The sequence below is a fragment of the Lepisosteus oculatus genome, chromosome 14 (assembly GCF_040954835.1).
Source record: "Lepisosteus oculatus isolate fLepOcu1 chromosome 14, fLepOcu1.hap2, whole genome shotgun sequence".
Taxonomy (NCBI): Eukaryota; Metazoa; Chordata; class Actinopteri; order Semionotiformes; family Lepisosteidae; genus Lepisosteus; species Lepisosteus oculatus.
The window spans coordinates 29,183,478-29,198,786 of NC_090709.1; the positions used below are offsets into that span (position 1 = coordinate 29,183,478).

Sequence of the window (15,309 nt, forward strand, 5' to 3'; positions counted from 1 at the left end):
TTCACTTCAGCCTTTCACTCTTGCTTCCTTCCAATGAGGACGGAGCTGCGGGAGAAAGGGCGCTATAGAGGATCGCTGTGGAGAGCTGCTGCTGTGCTTTGACATCTGAGCTCTGTGGAAAACGATCTCAATACAATTCTGAAAAACGCGACTCTCCGAACGCCAGCCGAACAAGTCTCCACAGCTGATGCGCTGTGTCTCTTTTCAGCTGGCGATAAACCTTTCCTCGATCCTTTGCGGACTTGTAAAACTGTTCCTGATCAGAATAAAAAACGCTCACGCTAATACACAAGCACCCGTGTCTCGCCAAAGCTGACAAATAAACAGACGGACAAGCCGCACTGCACGTGTGAACAGGGGAATGAGCGAGCGAGCGGGGATAGGGCGCCTCCTGCGCTTAAAAGCTTACAGCACCTGGTATTCCCAGGCGGTCTCCCATCCAAGTACTAACCAGGCCCATCCCTGTTTAGCTTCCGAGATCAGACGAGATCAGGCGTGCTCAAGGGGGTGTGGCCGTAAGCGAGAGCAAGGCTCGCTGGCACCCTTCTTATTGAGAGGACAGCTCCGTCACCTCTTTTACGACGCTGCTTTTTTTCCCTGCGTTTTTCTCTTCTTCCCACGTTCTCTCTCTTCACTGCCTTCGTCCCCGCTCTATTTCACTTCAGCCTTTCACTCTTGCTTCCTTCCAATGAGGACGGAGCTGCGGGAGAAAGGGCGCTATAGAGGATCGCTGTGGAGAGCTGCTGCTGTGCTTTGACATCTGAGCTCTGTGGAAAACGATCTCAATACAATTCTGAAAAACGCGACTCTCCGAACGCCAGCCGAACAAGTCTCCACAGCCGAAGCGCTGTGTCTCTTTTCAGCTGGCGATAAACCTTTCCTCGATCCTTTGCGGACTTGTTAAACTGTTCCTGATCAGAATAAAAAACGCTCACGCTAATACACAAGCACCCGTGTCTCGCCAAAGCTGACAAATAAACAGACGGACAAGCCGCACTGCACGTGTGAACAGGGGAATGAGCGGGGATAGGGCGCCTCCTGCGCTTAAAAGCTTACAGCACCTGGTATTCCCAGGCGGTCTCCCATCCAAGTACTAACCAGGCCCATCCCTGTTTAGCTTCCGAGATCAGACGAGATCAGGCGTGCTCAAGGGGGTGTGGCCGTAAGCGAGAGCAAGGCTCGCTGGCACCCTTCTTATTGAGAGGACAGCTCCGTCACCTCTTTTACGACGCTGCTTTTTTTCCCTGCGTTTTTCTCTTCTTCCCACGTTCTCTCTCTTCACTGCCTTCGTCCCCGCTCTATTTCACTTCAGCCTTTCACTCTTGCTTCCTTCCAATGAGGACGGAGCTGCGGGAGAAAGGGCGCTATAGAGGATCGCTGTGGAGAGCTGCTGCTGTGCTTTGACATCTGAGCTCTGTGGAAAACGATCTCAATACAATTCTGAAAAACGCGACTCTCCGAACGCCAGCCGAACAAGTCTCCACAGCCGAAGCGCTGTGTCTCTTTTCAGCTGGCGATAAACCTTTCCTCGATCCTTTGCGGACTTGTTAAACTGTTCCTGATCAGAATAAAAAACGCTCACGCTAATACACAAGCACCCGTGTCTCGCCAAAGCTGACAAATAAACAGACGGACAAGCCGCACTGCACGTATGAACAGGGGAATGAGCGAGCGAGCGGGGATAGGGCGCCTCCTGCGCTTAAAAGCTTACAGCACCTGGTATTCCCAGGCGGTCTCCCATCCAAGTACTAACCAGGCCCATCCCTGTTTAGCTTCCGAGATCAGACGAGATCAGGCGTGCTCAAGGGGGTGTGGCCGTAAGCGAAAGCAAGGTTCGCTGGCACCCTTCTTATTGAGAGGACATCTCCGTCACCTCTTTTACGACGCTGCTTTTTTTCCCTTGCGTTTTTCTCTTCTTCCCACGTTCTCTCTCTTCACTGCCTTCATCCCCGCTCTATTTCACTTCAGCCTTTCACTCTTGCTTCCTTCCAATGAGGACGGAGCTGCGGGAGAAAGGGCGCTATAGAGGATCGCTGTGGAGAGCTGCTGCTGTGCTTTGACATCTGAGCTCTGAGGAAAACGATCTCAATACAATTCTGAGAAACGCGACTCTCCGAACGCCAGCCGAACAAGTCTCCACAGCCGAAGCGCTGTGTCTCTTTTCAGCTGGCGATAAACCTTTCCTCGATCCTTTGCGGACTTGTAAAACTGTTCCTGATCAGAATAAAAAACGCTCACGCTAATACACAAGCACCCGTGTCTCGCCAAAGCTGACAAATAAAGAGACGGACAAGCCGCACTGCACGTGTGAACAGGGGAATGAGCGAGCGAGCGGGGATAGGGCGCCTCCTGCGCTTAAAAGCTTACAGCACCTGGTATTCCCAGGCGGTCTCCCATCCAAGTACTAACCAGGCCCATCCCTGTTTAGCTTCCGAGATCAGACGAGATCAGGCGTGCTCAAGGGGGTGTGGCCGTAAGCGAGAGCAAGGTTCGCTGGCACCCTTCTTATTGAGAGGACAGCTCCGTCACCTCTTTTTCGACGCTGCTTTTTTTCCCTTGCGTTTTTCTCTTCTTCCCACGTTCTCTCTCTTCACTGCCTTCGTCCCTGCTCTATTTCACTTCAGCCTTTCACTCTTGCTTCCTTCCAATGAGGACGGAGCTGCGGGAGAAAGGGCGCTATAGAGGATCGCTGTGGAGAGCTGCTGCTGTGCTTTGACATCTGAGCTCTGTGGAAAACGATCTCAATACAATTCTGAAAAACGCGATTCTCCGAACGCCAGCCGAACAAGTCTCCACAGCCGAAGCGCTGTGTCTCTTTTCAGCTGGCGATAAACCTTTCCTCGATCCTTTGCGGACTTGTTAAACTGTTCCTGATCAGAATAAAAAACGCTCACGCTAATACACAAGCACCCGTGTCTCGCCAAAGCTGACAAATAAACAGACGGACAAACCGCACTGCACGTGTGAACAGGGGAATGAGCGAGCGAGCGGGGATAGGGCGCCTCCTGCGCTTAAAAGCTTACAGCACCTGGTATTCCCAGGCGGTCTCCCATCCAAGTACTAACCAGGCCCATCCCTGTTTAGCTTCCGAGATCAGACGAGATCAGGCGTGCTCAAGGGGGTGTGGCCGTAAGCGAGAGCAAGGCTCGCTGGCACCCTTCTTATTGAGAGGACAGCTCCGTCACCTCTTTTACGACGCTGCTTTTTTTCTCTTGCGTTTTTCTCTTCTTCCCACGTTCTCTCTCTTCACTGCCTTCGTCCCCGCTCTATTTCACTTCAGCCTTTCACTCTTGCTTCCTTCCAATGAGGACGGAGCTGCGGGAGAAAGGGCGCTATAGAGGATCGCTGTGGAGAGCTGCTGCTGTGCTTTGACATCTGAGCTCTGTGGAAAACGATCTCAATACAATTCTGAAAAACGCGACTCTCCGAACGCCAGCCGAACAAGTCTCCACAGCCGAAGCGCTGTGTCTCTTTTCAGTTGGCGATAAACCTTTCCTCGATCCTTTGCGGACTTGTAAAACTGTTCCTGATCAGAATAAAAAACGCTCACGCTAATACACAAGCACCCGTGTCTCGCCAAAGCTGAGAAATAAACAGACGGACAAGCCGCACTGCACGTGTGAACAGGGGAATGAGCGAGCGAGCGGGGATAGGGCGCCTCCTGCGCATAAAAGCTTACAGCACCTGGTATTCCCAGGCGGTCTCCCATCCAAGTACTAACCAGGCCCATCCCTGTTTAGTTTCCAAGATCAGATGAGATCAGGCGTGGTCAAGGGGGTGTGGCCGTAAGCGAGAGCAAGGCTCGCTGGCACCCTTCTTATTGAGAGGACAGCTCCGTCACCTCTTTTACGACGCTGCTTTTTTTCCCTTGCGTTTTTCTCTTCTTCCCACGTTCTCTCTCTTCACTGCCTTCGTCCCCGCTCTATTTCACTTCAGCCTTTCACTCTTGCTTCCTTCCAATGAGGACGGAGCTGCGGGAGAAAGGGCGCTATAGAGGATCGCTGTGGAGAGCTGCTGCTGTGCTTTGACATCTGAGCTCTGTGGAAAACGATCTCAATACAATTCTGAAAAACGCGACTCTCCGAACGCCAGCCGAACAAGTCTCCACAGCCGAAGCGCTGTGTCTCTTTTCAGTTGGCGATAAACCTTTCCTCGATCCTTTGCGGACTTGTAAAACTGTTCCTGATCAGAATAAAAAACGCTCACGCTAATACACAAGCACCCGTGTCTCGCCAAAGCTGACAAATAAACAGACGGACAAGCCGCACTGCTCGTGTGAACAGGGGAGTGAGCGAGCGAGCGGGGATAGGGCGCCTCCTTTGCTTAAAAGCTTACAGCACCTGGTATTCCCAGGCGGTCTCCCATCCAAGTACTAACCAGGCCCATCCCTGTTTAGCGTCCGAGATCAGACGAGATCAGGCGTGCTCAAGGGGGTGTGGCCGTAAGCGAGAGCAAGGCTCGCTGGCACCCTTCTTATTGAGAGGACAGCTCCGTCACCTCTTCTACGACGCTGCTTTTTTTCTCTTGCGTTTTTCTCTTCTTCCCACGTTCTCTCTCTTCACTGCCTTCGTCCCCGCTCTATTTCACTTCAGCCTTTCACTCTTGCTTCCTTCCAATGAGGACGGAGCTGCGGGAGAAAGGGCGCTATAGAGGATCGCTGTGGAGAGCTGCTGCTGTGCTTTGACATCTGAGCTCTGTGGAAAACGATCTCAATACAATTCTGAAAAACGCGACTCTCCGAACGCCAGCCGAACAAGTCTCCACAGCCGAAGCGCTGTGTCTCTTTTCAGCTGGCGATAAACCTTTCCTCGATCCTTTGCGGACTTGTTAAACTGTTCATGATCAGAATAAAAAACGCTCACGCTAATACACAAGCACCCGTGTCTCGCCAAAGCTGAGAAATAAACAGACGGACAAGCCGCACTGCACGTGTGAACAGGGGAATGAGCGAGCGAGCGGGGATAGGGCGCCTCCTGCGCTTAAAAGCTTACAGCACCTGGTATTCCCAGGCGGTATCCCATCCAAGTACTAACCAGGCCCATCCCTGTTTAGCTTCCGAGATCAGACGAGATCAGGTGTGCTCAAGGGGGTGTGGCCGTAAGCGAGAGCAAGGCTCGCTGGCACCCTTCTTATTGAGAGGACAGCTCCGTCACCTCTTTTACGACGCTGCTCTTTTTCCCTTGCGTTTTTCTCTTCTTCCCACGTTCTCTCTCTTCACTGCCTTTGTCCCCGCTCTATTTCACTTCAGCCTTTCACTCTTGCTTCCTTCCAATGAGGACGGAGCTGCGGGAGAAAGGGCGCTATAGAGGATCGCTGTGGAGAGCTGCTGCTGTGCTTTGACATCTGAGCTCTGAGGAAACCGATCTCAATACAATTCTGAAAAACGCGACTCTCCGAACGCCAGCCGAACAAGTCTCCCCAGCCGAAGCGCTGTGTCTTTTTTCAGCTGGCGATAAACCTTTCCTCGATCATTTGCGGACTTGTTAAACTGTTCCTGATCAGAATAAAAAACGCTCACGCTAATACACAAGCACCCGTGTCTCGCCAAAGCTGACAAATAAACAGACGGACAAGCCGCACTGCACGTGTGAACAGGGGAATGAGCCAGCGAGCGGGGATAGGGCGCCTCCTGCGCTTAAGAGCTTACAGCACCTGGTACTCCCAGGCGGTCTCCCATCCAAGTACTAACCAGGCCCATCCCTGTTTAACTTCCAAGACCAGACGAGATCAGGCGTGCTCAAGGGGGTGTGGCCGTAAGCGAGAGCAAGGCTCGCTGGCACCCTTCTTATTGAGAGGACAGCTCCGTCACCTCTTTTACGACGCTGCTCTTTTTCCCTTGCGTTTTTCTCTTCTTCCCACGTTCTCTCTCTTCACTGCCATCGTCCCCGCTCTATTTCACTTCAGCCTTTCACTCTTGCTTCCTTCCAATGAGGACGGAGCTGCGGGAGAAAGGGCGCTATAGAGGATCGCTGTGGAGAGCTGCTGCTGTGCTTTGACATCTGAGCTCTGTGGAAAACGATCTCAATACAATTCTGAAAAACGCGACTCTCCGAACGCCAGCCGAACAAGTCTCCACAGCCGAAGCGCTGTGTCTCTTTTCAGCTGGCGATAAACCTTTCCTCGATCCTTTGCGGACTTGTTAAACTGTTCCTGATCAGAATAAAAAACGCTCACGCTAATACACAAGCACCCGTGTCTCGCCAAAGCTGACAAATAAACAGACGGACAAGCCGCACTGCACGTGTGAACAGGGGAATGAGCGAGCGAGCGGGGATAGGGCGCCTCCTGTGCTTAAAAGCTTACAGCACCTGGTATTCCCAGGCGGTCTCCCATCCAAGTACTAACCAGGCCCATCCCTGTTTAGCTTCCGAGATCAGACGAGATCAGGTGTGCTCAAGGGGGTGTGGCCGTAAGCGAGAGCAGGGCTCGCTGGCACCCTTCTTATTGAGAGGACAGCTCCGTCACCTCTTTTACGACGCTGCTTTTTTTCCCTTGCGTTTTTCACTTCTTCCCACGTTCTCTCTCTTCACTGCCTTCGTCCCCGCTCTATTTCACTTCAGCCTTTCACTCTTGCTTCCTTCCAATGAGGACGGAGCTGCGGGAGAAAGGGCGCTATAGAGGATCGCTGTGGAGAGCTGCTGCTGTGCTTTGACATCTGAGCTCTGTGGAAAACGATCTCAATACAATTCTGAAAAACGCGACTCTCCGAACGCCAGCCGAACAAGTCTCCACAGCCGAAGCGCTGTGTCTCTTTTCAGCTGGCGATAAACCTTTCCTCGATCCTTTGCGGACTTGTTAAACTGTTCCTGATCAGAATAAAAAACGCTCACGCTAATACACAAGCACCCGTGTCTCGCCAAAGCTGACAAATAAACAGACGGACAAGCCGCACTGCACGTGTGAACAGGGGAATGAGCGAGCGAGCGGGGATAGGGTGCCTCCTGCGCTTAAAAGCTTACAGCACCTGGTATTCCCAGGCGGTCTCCCATCCAAGTACTAACCAGGCCCATCCCTGTTTAGCTTCCGAGATCAGACGAGATCAGGCGTGCTCAAGGGGGTGTGGCCGTAAGCAAGAGCAAGGCTCGCTGGCACCCTTCTTATTGAGAGGACAGCTCCGTCACCTCTTTTACGACGCTGCTTTTTTTCCCTTGCGTTTTTCTCTTCTTCCCACGTTCTCTCTCTTCACTGCCTTCGTCCCCGCTCTATTTCACTTCAGCCTTTCACTCTTGCTTCCTTCCAATGAGGACGGAGCTGCGGGAGAAAGGGCGCTATAGAGGATCGCTGTGGAGAGCTGCTGCTGTGCTTTGACATCTGAGCTCTGTGGAAAACGATCTCAATACAATTCTGAAAAACGCGACTCTCCGAACGCCAGCCGAACAAGTCTCCACAGCCGAAGCGCTGTGTCTCTTTTCAGCTGGCGATAAACCTTTCCTCGATCCTTTGCGGACTTGTTAAACTGTTCATGATCAGAATAAAAAACGCTCACGCTAATACACAAGCACCCGTGTCTTGCCAAAGCTGACAAATAAACAGACGGACAAGCCGCACTGCACGTGTGAACAGGGGAATGAGCGAGCGAGCGGGGATAGGGCGCCTCCTGCGCTTAAAAGCTTACAGCACCTGGTATTCCCAGGCGGTCTCCCATCCAAGTACTAACCAGGCCCATCCCTGTTTAGCTTCCGAGATCAGACGAGATCAGGCGTGCTCAAGGGGGTGTGGCCGTAAGCAAGAGCAAGGCTCGCTGGCACCCTTCTTATTGAGAGGACAGCTCCGTCACCTCTTTTACGACGCTGCTCTTTTTCCCTTGCGTTTTTCTCTTCTTCCCACGTTCTCTCTCTTCACTGCCTTCGTCCCCGCTCTATTTCACTTCAGCCTTTCACTCTTGCTTCCTTCCAATGAGGACGGAGCTGCGGGAGAAAGGGCGCTATAGAGGATCGCTGTGGAGAGCTGCTGCTGTGCTTTGACATCTGAGCTCTGAGGAAACCGATCTCAATACAATTCTGAAAAACGCGACTCTCCGAACGCCAGCCGAACAAGTCTCCCCAGCCGAAGCGCTGTGTCTTTTTTCAGCTGGCGATAAACCTTTCCTCGATCATTTGCGGACTTGTTAAACTGTTCCTGATCAGAATAAAAAACGCTCACGCTAATACACAAGCACCCGTGTCTCGCCAAAGCTGACAAATAAACAGACGGACAAGCCGCACTGCACGTGTGAACAGGGGAATGAGCGAGCGAGCGGGGATAGGGCGCCTCCTGTGCTTAAAAGCTTACAGCACCTGGTATTCCCAGGCGGTCTCCCATCCAAGTACTAACCAGGCCCATCCCTGTTTAGCTTCCGAGATCAGACGAGATCAGGCGTGCTCAAGGGGGTGTGGCCGTAAGCGAGAGCAAGGCTCGCTGGCACCCTTCTTATTGAGAGGACAGCTCCGTCACCTCTTTTACGACGCTGCTTTTTTTCCCTTGCGTTTTTCTCTTCTTCCCACGTTCTCTCTCTTCACTGCCTTCGTCCCCGCTCTATTTCACTTCAGCCTTTCACTCTTGCTTCCTTCCAATGAGGACGGAGCTGCGGGAGAAAGGGCGCTATAGAGGATCGCTGTGGAGAGCTGCTGCTGTGCTTTGACATCTGAGCTCTGTGGAAAACGATCTCAATACAATTCTGAAAAACGCGACTCTCCGAACGCCAGCCGAACAAGTCTCCACAGCCGAAGCGCTGTGTCTCTTTTCAGCTGGCGATAAACCTTTCCTTGATCCTTTGCGGACTTGTTAAACTGTTCCTGATCAGAATAAAAAACGCTCACGCTAATACACAAGCACCCGTGTCTCGCCAAAGCTGAAAAATAAACAGACGGACAAGCCGCACTGCACGTGTGAACAGGGGAATGAGCCAGCGAGCGGGGATAGGGCGCCTCCTGCGCTTAAAAGCTTACAGCACCTGGTATTCCCAGGCGGTCTCCCATCCAAGTACTAACCAGGCCCATCCCTGTTTAGCTTCCGAGATCAGACGAGATCAGGCGTGCTCAAGGGGGTGTGGCCGTAAGCAAAAGCAAGGCTCGCTGGCACCCTTCTTATTGAGAGGACAGCTCCGTCACCTCTTTTACGACGCTGCTTTTTTTCCCTTGCGTTTTTCTCTTCTTCCCACGTTCTCTCTCTTCACTGCCTTCGTCCCCGCTCTATTTCACTTCAGCCTTTCACTCTTGCTTCCTTCCAATGAGGACGGAGCTGCGGGAGAAAGGGCGCTATAGAGGATCGCTGTGGAGAGCTGCTGCTGTGCTTTGACATCTGAGCTCTGTGGAAAACGATCTCAATACAATTCTGAAAAACGCGACTCTCGGAACGCCAGCCGAACAAGTCTCCACAGCCGAAGCGCTGTGTCTCTTTTCAGCTGGCGATAAACTTTTCCTCGATCCTTTGCGGACTTGTTAAACTGTTCATGATCAGAATAAAAAACGCTCACGCTAATACACAAGCACCCGTGTCTCGCCAAAGCTGAAAAATAAACAGACGGACAAGCCGCACTGCACGTGTGAACAGGGGAATGAGCGAGCGAGCGGGGATAGGGCGCCTCCTGCGCTTAAAAGCTAACAGCACCTGGTATTCCCAGGCGGTCTCCCATCCAAGTACTAACCAGGCCCATCCCTGTTTAGCTTCCGAGATCAGACGAGATCAGGCGTGCTCAAGGGGGTGTGGCCGTAAGCGAGAGCAAGGCTCGCTGGCACCCTTCTTATTGAGAGGACAGCTCCGTCACCTCTTTTACGACGCTGCTTTTTTCCCTTGCGTTTTTCTCTTCTTCCCATGTTCTCTCTCTTCACTGCCTTCGTCCCCGCTCTATTTCACTTCAGCCTTTCACTCTTGCTTCCTTCCAATGAGGACGGAGCTGCGGGAGAAAGGGCGCTATAGAGGATCGCTGTGGAGAGCTGCTGCTGTGCTTTGACATCTGAGCTCTGTGGAAAACGATCTCAAAACAATTCTGAAAAACGCGACTCTCCGAACGCCAGCCGAACAAGTCTCCACAGCCGAAGCGCTGTGTCTCTTTTCAGCTGGCGATAAACCTTTCCTCGATCCTTTGCGGACTTGTAAAACTGTTCCTGATCAGAATAAAAAACGCTCACGCTAATACACAAGCACCCGTGTCTCGCCAAAGCTGACAAATAAACAGACGGACAAGCCGCACTGCACGTGTGAACAGGGGAATGAGCGAGCGAGCGGGGATAGGGCGCCTCCTGCGCTTAAAAGCTTACAGCACCTGGTATTCCCAGGCGGTCTCCCATCCAAGTACTAACCAGGCCCATCCCTGTTTAGCTTCCGAGATCAGATGAGATCAGGCGTGCTCAAGGGGGTGTGGCCGTAAGCGAGAGCACGGCTCGCTGGCACCCTTCTTATTGAGAGGACAGCTCCGTCACCTCTTTTACGACGCTGCTTTTTTTCCCTTGCGTTTTTCTCTTCTTCCCACGTTCTCTCTCTTCACTGCCTTCGTCCCCGCTCTATTTCACTTCAGCCTTTCACTCTTGCTTCCTTCCAATGAGGACGGAGCTGCGGGAGAAAGGGCGCTATAGAGGATCGCTGTGGAGAGCTGCTGCTGTGCTTTGACATCTGAGCTCTGTGGAAAACGATCTCAATACAATTCTGAAAAACGCGACTCTCCGAACGCCAGCCGAACAAGTCTCCACAGCCGAAGCGCTGTGTCTCTTTTCAGCTGGCGATAAACCTTTCCTCGATCCTTTGCGGACTTGTAAAACTGTTCCTGATCAGAATAAAAAACGCTCACGCTAATACACAAGCACCCGTGTCTCACCAAAGCTGACAAATAAACAGACGGACAAGCCGCACTGCACGTGTGAACAGGGGAATGAGCGAGCGAGTGGGGATAGGGCGCCTCCTGCGCTTAAAAGCTTACAGCACCTGGTATTCCCAGGCGGTCTCTCATCCAAGTACTAACCAGGCCCATCCCTGTTTAGCTTCCGAGATCAGATGAGATCAGGCGTGCTCAAGGGGGTGTGGCCGTAAGCGAGAGCAAGGCTCGCTGGCACCCTTCTTATTGAGAGGACAGCTCCGTCACCTCTTTTACGACGCTGCTTTTTTTCCCTTGCGTTTTTCTCTTCTTCCCACGTTCTCTCTCTTCACTGCCTTCGTCCCCGCTCTATTTCACTTCAGCCTTTCACTCTTGCTTCCTTCCAATGAGGACGGAGCTGCGGGAGAAAGGGCGCTATAGAGGATCGCTGTGGAGAGCTGCTGCTGTGCTTTGACATCTGAGCTCTGTGGAAAACGATCTCAATACAATTCTGAAAAACGCGACTCTCCGAACGCCAGCCGAACAAGTCTCCACAGCCGAAGCGCTGTGTCTCTTTTCAGCTGGCGATAAACCTTTCCTCGATCCTTTGCGGACTTGTAAAACTGTTCCTGATCAGAATAAAAAACGCTCACGCTAATACACAAGCACCCGTGTCTCACCAAAGCTGACAAATAAACAGACGGACAAGCCGCACTGCACGTGTGAACAGGGGAATGAGCGAGCGAGCAGGGATAGGGCGCCTCCTGCGCTTAAAAGCTTACAGCACCTGGTATTCCCAGGCGGTCTCTCATCCAAGTACCAACCAAGCCCATCCCTGTTTAGCTTCCGAGATCAGACGAGATCAGGCGTGCTCAAGGGGGTGTGGCCGTAAGCAAAAGCAAGGCTCGCTGGCACCCTTCTTATTGAGAGGACAGCTCCGTCACCTCTTTTACGACGCTGCTCTTTTTCCCTTGCGTTTTTCTCTTCTTCCCACGTTCTCTCTCTTCACTGCCTTCGTCCCCGCTCTATTTCACTTCAGCCTTTCACTCTTGCTTCCTTCCAATGAGGACGGAGCTGCGGGAGAAAGGGCGCTATAGAGGATCGCTGTGGAGAGCTGCTGCTGTGCTTTGACATCTGAGCTCTGTGGAAAACGATCTCAATACAATTCTGAAAAACGCGACTCTCCGAACGCCAGCCGAACAAGTCTCCACAGCCGAAGCGCTGTGTCTCTTTTCAGCTGGCGATAAACCTTTCCTCGATCCTTTGCAGACTTGTAAAACTGTTCCTGATCAGAATAAAAAACGCTCACGCTAATACACAAGCACCCGTGTCTCGCCAAAGCTGACAAATAAACAGACGGACAAGCCGCACTGCACGTGTGAACAGGGGAATGAGCGAGCGAGCGGGGATAGGGCGCCTCCTGCGCTTAAAAGCTTACAGCACCTGGTATTCCCAGGCGGTCTCCCATCCAAGTACTAACCAGGCCCATCCCTGTTTAGCTTCCGAGATCAGACGAGATCAGGCGTGCTCAAGGGGGTGTGGCCATAAGCGAGAGCAAGGCTCGCTGGCACCCTTCTTATTGAGAGAACAGCTCCGTCACCTCTTTTACGACGCTGCTTTTTTTCCCTTGCGTTTTTCTCTTCTTCCCACGTTCTCTCTCTTCACTGCCTTCGTCCCCGCTCTATTTCACTTCAGCCTTTCACTCTTGCTTCCTTCCAATGAGGACGGAGCTGCGGGAGAAAGGGCGCTATAGAGGATCGCTGTGGAGAGCTGCTGCTGTGCTTTGACATCTGAGCTCTGTGGAAAACGATCTCAATACAATTCTGAAAAACGCGACTCTCCGAACGCCAGCCGAACAAGTCTCCACAGCCGAAGCGCTGTGTCTCTTTTCAGCTGGCGATAAACCTTTCCTCGATCCTTTGCGGACTTGTAAAACTGTTCCTGATCAGAATAAAAAACGCTCACGCTAATACACAAGCACCCGTGTCTCGCCAAAGCTGACAAATAAACAGACGGACAAGCCGCACTGCACGTGTGAACAGGGGAATGAGCGAGCGAGCGGGGATAGGGCGCCTCCTGTGCTTAAAAGCTTACAGCACCTGGTATTCCCAGGCGGTCTCCCATCCAAGTACTAACCAGGCCCATCCCTGTTTAGCTTCCGAGATCAGACGAGATCAGGCGTGCTCAAGGGGGTGTGGCCGTAAGCGGGAGCAAGGCTCGCTGGCACCCTTCTTATTGAGAGGACAGCTCCGTCACCTCTTTTACGACGCTGCTCTTTTTCCCTTGCGTTTTTCTCTTCTTCCCACGTTCTCTCTCTTCACTGCCTTCGTCCCCGCTCTATTTCACTTCAGCCTTTCACTCTTGCTTCCTTCCAATGAGGACGGAGCTGCGGGAGAAAGGGCGCTATAGAGGATCGCTGTGGAGAGCTGCTGCTGTGCTTTGACATCTGAGCTCTGTGGAAAACGATCTCAATACAATTCTGAAAAACGCGACTCTCCGAACGCCAGCCGAACAAGTCTCCACAGCCGAAGCGCTGTGTCTCTTTTCAGCTGGCGATAAACCTTTCCTTGATCCTTTGCGGACTTGTTAAACTGTTCCTGATCAGAATAAAAAACGCTCACGCTAATACACAAGCACCCGTGTCTCGCCAAAGCTGAAAAATAAACAGACGGACAAGCCGCACTGCACGTGTGAACAGGGGAATGAGCCAGCGAGCGGGGATAGGGCGCCTCCTGCGCTTAAAAGCTTACAGCACCTGGTATTCCCAGGCGGTCTCCCATCCAAGTACTAACCAGGCCCATCCCTGTTTAGCTTCCGAGATCAGACGAGATCAGGCGTGCTCAAGGGGGTGTGGCCGTAAGCGAGCAAAAGGCTCGCTGGCACCCTTCTTATTGAGAGGACAGCTCCGTCACCTCTTTTACGACGCTGCTTTTTTTCTCTTGCGTTTTTCTCTTCTTCCCACGTTCTCTCTCTTCACTGCCTTCGTCCCCGCTCTATTTCACTTCAGCCTTTCACTCTTGCTTCCTTCCAATGAGGACGGAGCTGCGGGAGAAAGGGCGCTATAGAGGATCGCTGTGGAGAGCTGCTGCTGTGCTTTGACATCTGAGCTCTGTGGAAAACGATCTCAATACAATTCTGAAAAATGCGACTCTCCGAACGCCAGCCGAACAAGTCTCCACAGCCGAAGCGCTGTGTCTCTTTTCAGCTGGCGATAAACCTTTCCTCGATCCTTTGCAGACTTGTAAAACTGTTCCTGATCAGAATAAAAAACGCTCACGCTAATACACAAGCACCCGTGTCTCGCCAAAGCTGACAAATAAACAGACGGACAAGCCGCACTGCACGTGTGAACAGGGGAATGAGCGAGCGAGCGGGGATAGGGCGCCTCCTGTGCTTAAAAGCTTACAGCACCTGGTATTCCCAGGCGGTCTCCCATCAAAGTACTAACCAGGCCCATCCCTGTTTAGCTTCCGAGATCAGACGAGATCAGGCGTGCTCAAGGGGGTGTGGCCGTAAGCGAGAGCAAGGCTCGCTGGCACCCTTCTTATTGAGAGGACAGCTCCGTCACCTCTTTTACGACGCTGCTCTTTTTCCCTTGCGTTTTTCTCTTCTTCCCACGTTCTCTCTCTTCACTGCCTTCGTCCCCGCTCTATTTCACTTCAGCCTTTCACTCTTGCTTCTTTCCAATGAGGACGGAGCTGCGGGAGAAACGGCGCTATAGAGGATCGCTGTGGAGAGCTGCTGCTGTGCTTTGACATCTGAGCTCTGTGGAAAACGATCTCAATACAATTCTGAAAAACGCGACTCTCCGAACGCCAGCCGAACATGTCTCCACAGCCGAAGCGCTGTGTCTCTTTTCAGCTGGCGATAAACCTTTCTTCGATCCTTTGAGGACTTGTAAAACTGTTCCTGATCAGAATAAAAAACGCTCACGCTTATACACAAGCACCCGTGTCTCGCCAAAGCTGACAAATAAACAGACGGACAAGCCGCACTGCACGTGTGAACAGGGGAATGAGCGAGCGAGCGGGGATAGGGCGCCTCCTGCGCTTAAAAGCTAACAGCACCTGGTATTCCCAGGCGGTCTCCCATCCAAGTACTAACCAGGCCCATCCCTGTTTAGCTTCCGAGATCAGACGAGATCAGGCGTGCTCAAGGGGGTGTGGCCGTAAGCGACACCAAGGCTCGCTGGCACCCTTCTTATTGAGAGGACAGCTCCGTCACCACTTTTACGACGCTGCTTTTTTTCCCTTGCGTTTTTCTCTTCTTCCCACGTTCTCTCTCTTCACTGCCTTCGTCCCCGCTCTATTTCACTTCAGCCTTTCACTCTTGCTTCCTTCCAATGAGGACGGAGCTGCGGGAGAAAGGGCGCTATAGAGGATCGCTGTGGAGAGCTGCTGCTGTGCTTTGACATCTGAGCTCTGTGGAAAACGATCTCAATACAATTCTGAAAAACGCGACTCTCCGAACGCCAGCCGAACAAGTCTCCACAGCCGAAGCGCTGTGTCTCTTTTCAGCTGGCGATAAACCTTTCCTCGATC

General features: G+C 52.4%; 22 non-coding genes and 1 pseudogene across 22 annotated transcripts; all 23 read right to left on the reverse strand.

Annotated features, from left to right (window-relative positions):
* Positions 1 to 402: 402 nt before the first annotated feature.
* LOC138244389 (5S ribosomal RNA) lies at positions 403 to 521 on the reverse strand. Its single transcript, XR_011193002.1, has one exon. It is a non-coding gene; the product is annotated as a 5S ribosomal RNA (ribosomal RNA).
* Positions 522 to 1,049: 528 nt separating this feature from the next.
* LOC138244390 (5S ribosomal RNA) lies at positions 1,050 to 1,168 on the reverse strand. Its single transcript, XR_011193003.1, has one exon. It is a non-coding gene; the product is annotated as a 5S ribosomal RNA (ribosomal RNA).
* Positions 1,169 to 1,704: 536 nt separating this feature from the next.
* On the reverse strand, positions 1,705 to 1,823 carry LOC138244391 (5S ribosomal RNA). Its single transcript, XR_011193004.1, has one exon. It is a non-coding gene; the product is annotated as a 5S ribosomal RNA (ribosomal RNA).
* A 537-nt stretch (positions 1,824 to 2,360) lies between these two features.
* On the reverse strand, positions 2,361 to 2,479 carry LOC138244392 (5S ribosomal RNA). Its single transcript, XR_011193005.1, has one exon. It is a non-coding gene; the product is annotated as a 5S ribosomal RNA (ribosomal RNA).
* Positions 2,480 to 3,016: 537 nt separating this feature from the next.
* Positions 3,017 to 3,135, reverse strand: LOC138244393 (5S ribosomal RNA). The gene has a single exon (XR_011193006.1). It is a non-coding gene; the product is annotated as a 5S ribosomal RNA (ribosomal RNA).
* Positions 3,136 to 3,672: 537 nt separating this feature from the next.
* LOC138217689 (5S ribosomal RNA) lies at positions 3,673 to 3,791 on the reverse strand. The gene has a single exon (XR_011181401.1). It is a non-coding gene; the product is annotated as a 5S ribosomal RNA (ribosomal RNA).
* Positions 3,792 to 4,328: 537 nt separating this feature from the next.
* On the reverse strand, positions 4,329 to 4,447 carry LOC138216308 (5S ribosomal RNA). The gene has a single exon (XR_011180019.1). It is a non-coding gene; the product is annotated as a 5S ribosomal RNA (ribosomal RNA).
* A 537-nt stretch (positions 4,448 to 4,984) lies between these two features.
* LOC138244800 (5S ribosomal RNA) lies at positions 4,985 to 5,103 on the reverse strand. The gene has a single exon (XR_011193415.1). It is a non-coding gene; the product is annotated as a 5S ribosomal RNA (ribosomal RNA).
* Positions 5,104 to 5,640: 537 nt separating this feature from the next.
* Positions 5,641 to 5,759, reverse strand: LOC138217684 (5S ribosomal RNA). Its single transcript, XR_011181396.1, has one exon. It is a non-coding gene; the product is annotated as a 5S ribosomal RNA (ribosomal RNA).
* Positions 5,760 to 6,296: 537 nt separating this feature from the next.
* Positions 6,297 to 6,415, reverse strand: LOC138245179 (5S ribosomal RNA). The gene has a single exon (XR_011193793.1). It is a non-coding gene; the product is annotated as a 5S ribosomal RNA (ribosomal RNA).
* Positions 6,416 to 6,952: 537 nt separating this feature from the next.
* Positions 6,953 to 7,071, reverse strand: LOC138244394 (5S ribosomal RNA). The gene has a single exon (XR_011193007.1). It is a non-coding gene; the product is annotated as a 5S ribosomal RNA (ribosomal RNA).
* Positions 7,072 to 7,608: 537 nt separating this feature from the next.
* Positions 7,609 to 7,727, reverse strand: LOC138244395 (5S ribosomal RNA). The gene has a single exon (XR_011193008.1). It is a non-coding gene; the product is annotated as a 5S ribosomal RNA (ribosomal RNA).
* A 537-nt stretch (positions 7,728 to 8,264) lies between these two features.
* Positions 8,265 to 8,383, reverse strand: LOC138244397 (5S ribosomal RNA). The gene has a single exon (XR_011193010.1). It is a non-coding gene; the product is annotated as a 5S ribosomal RNA (ribosomal RNA).
* A 537-nt stretch (positions 8,384 to 8,920) lies between these two features.
* Positions 8,921 to 9,039, reverse strand: LOC138244398 (5S ribosomal RNA). Its single transcript, XR_011193011.1, has one exon. It is a non-coding gene; the product is annotated as a 5S ribosomal RNA (ribosomal RNA).
* A 537-nt stretch (positions 9,040 to 9,576) lies between these two features.
* Positions 9,577 to 9,695, reverse strand: LOC138216350 (5S ribosomal RNA). Its single transcript, XR_011180061.1, has one exon. It is a non-coding gene; the product is annotated as a 5S ribosomal RNA (ribosomal RNA).
* Positions 9,696 to 10,231: 536 nt separating this feature from the next.
* Positions 10,232 to 10,350, reverse strand: LOC138217108 (5S ribosomal RNA). The gene has a single exon (XR_011180821.1). It is a non-coding gene; the product is annotated as a 5S ribosomal RNA (ribosomal RNA).
* A 537-nt stretch (positions 10,351 to 10,887) lies between these two features.
* Positions 10,888 to 11,006, reverse strand: LOC138216771 (5S ribosomal RNA). The gene has a single exon (XR_011180483.1). It is a non-coding gene; the product is annotated as a 5S ribosomal RNA (ribosomal RNA).
* Positions 11,007 to 11,543: 537 nt separating this feature from the next.
* Positions 11,544 to 11,662, reverse strand: LOC138218416 (5S ribosomal RNA; annotated as a pseudogene).
* Positions 11,663 to 12,199: 537 nt separating this feature from the next.
* LOC138245263 (5S ribosomal RNA) lies at positions 12,200 to 12,318 on the reverse strand. The gene has a single exon (XR_011193874.1). It is a non-coding gene; the product is annotated as a 5S ribosomal RNA (ribosomal RNA).
* A 537-nt stretch (positions 12,319 to 12,855) lies between these two features.
* Positions 12,856 to 12,974, reverse strand: LOC138244399 (5S ribosomal RNA). The gene has a single exon (XR_011193012.1). It is a non-coding gene; the product is annotated as a 5S ribosomal RNA (ribosomal RNA).
* Positions 12,975 to 13,511: 537 nt separating this feature from the next.
* On the reverse strand, positions 13,512 to 13,630 carry LOC138244400 (5S ribosomal RNA). Its single transcript, XR_011193013.1, has one exon. It is a non-coding gene; the product is annotated as a 5S ribosomal RNA (ribosomal RNA).
* Positions 13,631 to 14,167: 537 nt separating this feature from the next.
* LOC138244842 (5S ribosomal RNA) lies at positions 14,168 to 14,286 on the reverse strand. The gene has a single exon (XR_011193457.1). It is a non-coding gene; the product is annotated as a 5S ribosomal RNA (ribosomal RNA).
* A 537-nt stretch (positions 14,287 to 14,823) lies between these two features.
* LOC138216351 (5S ribosomal RNA) lies at positions 14,824 to 14,942 on the reverse strand. The gene has a single exon (XR_011180062.1). It is a non-coding gene; the product is annotated as a 5S ribosomal RNA (ribosomal RNA).
* Positions 14,943 to 15,309: the final 367 nt, after the last annotated feature.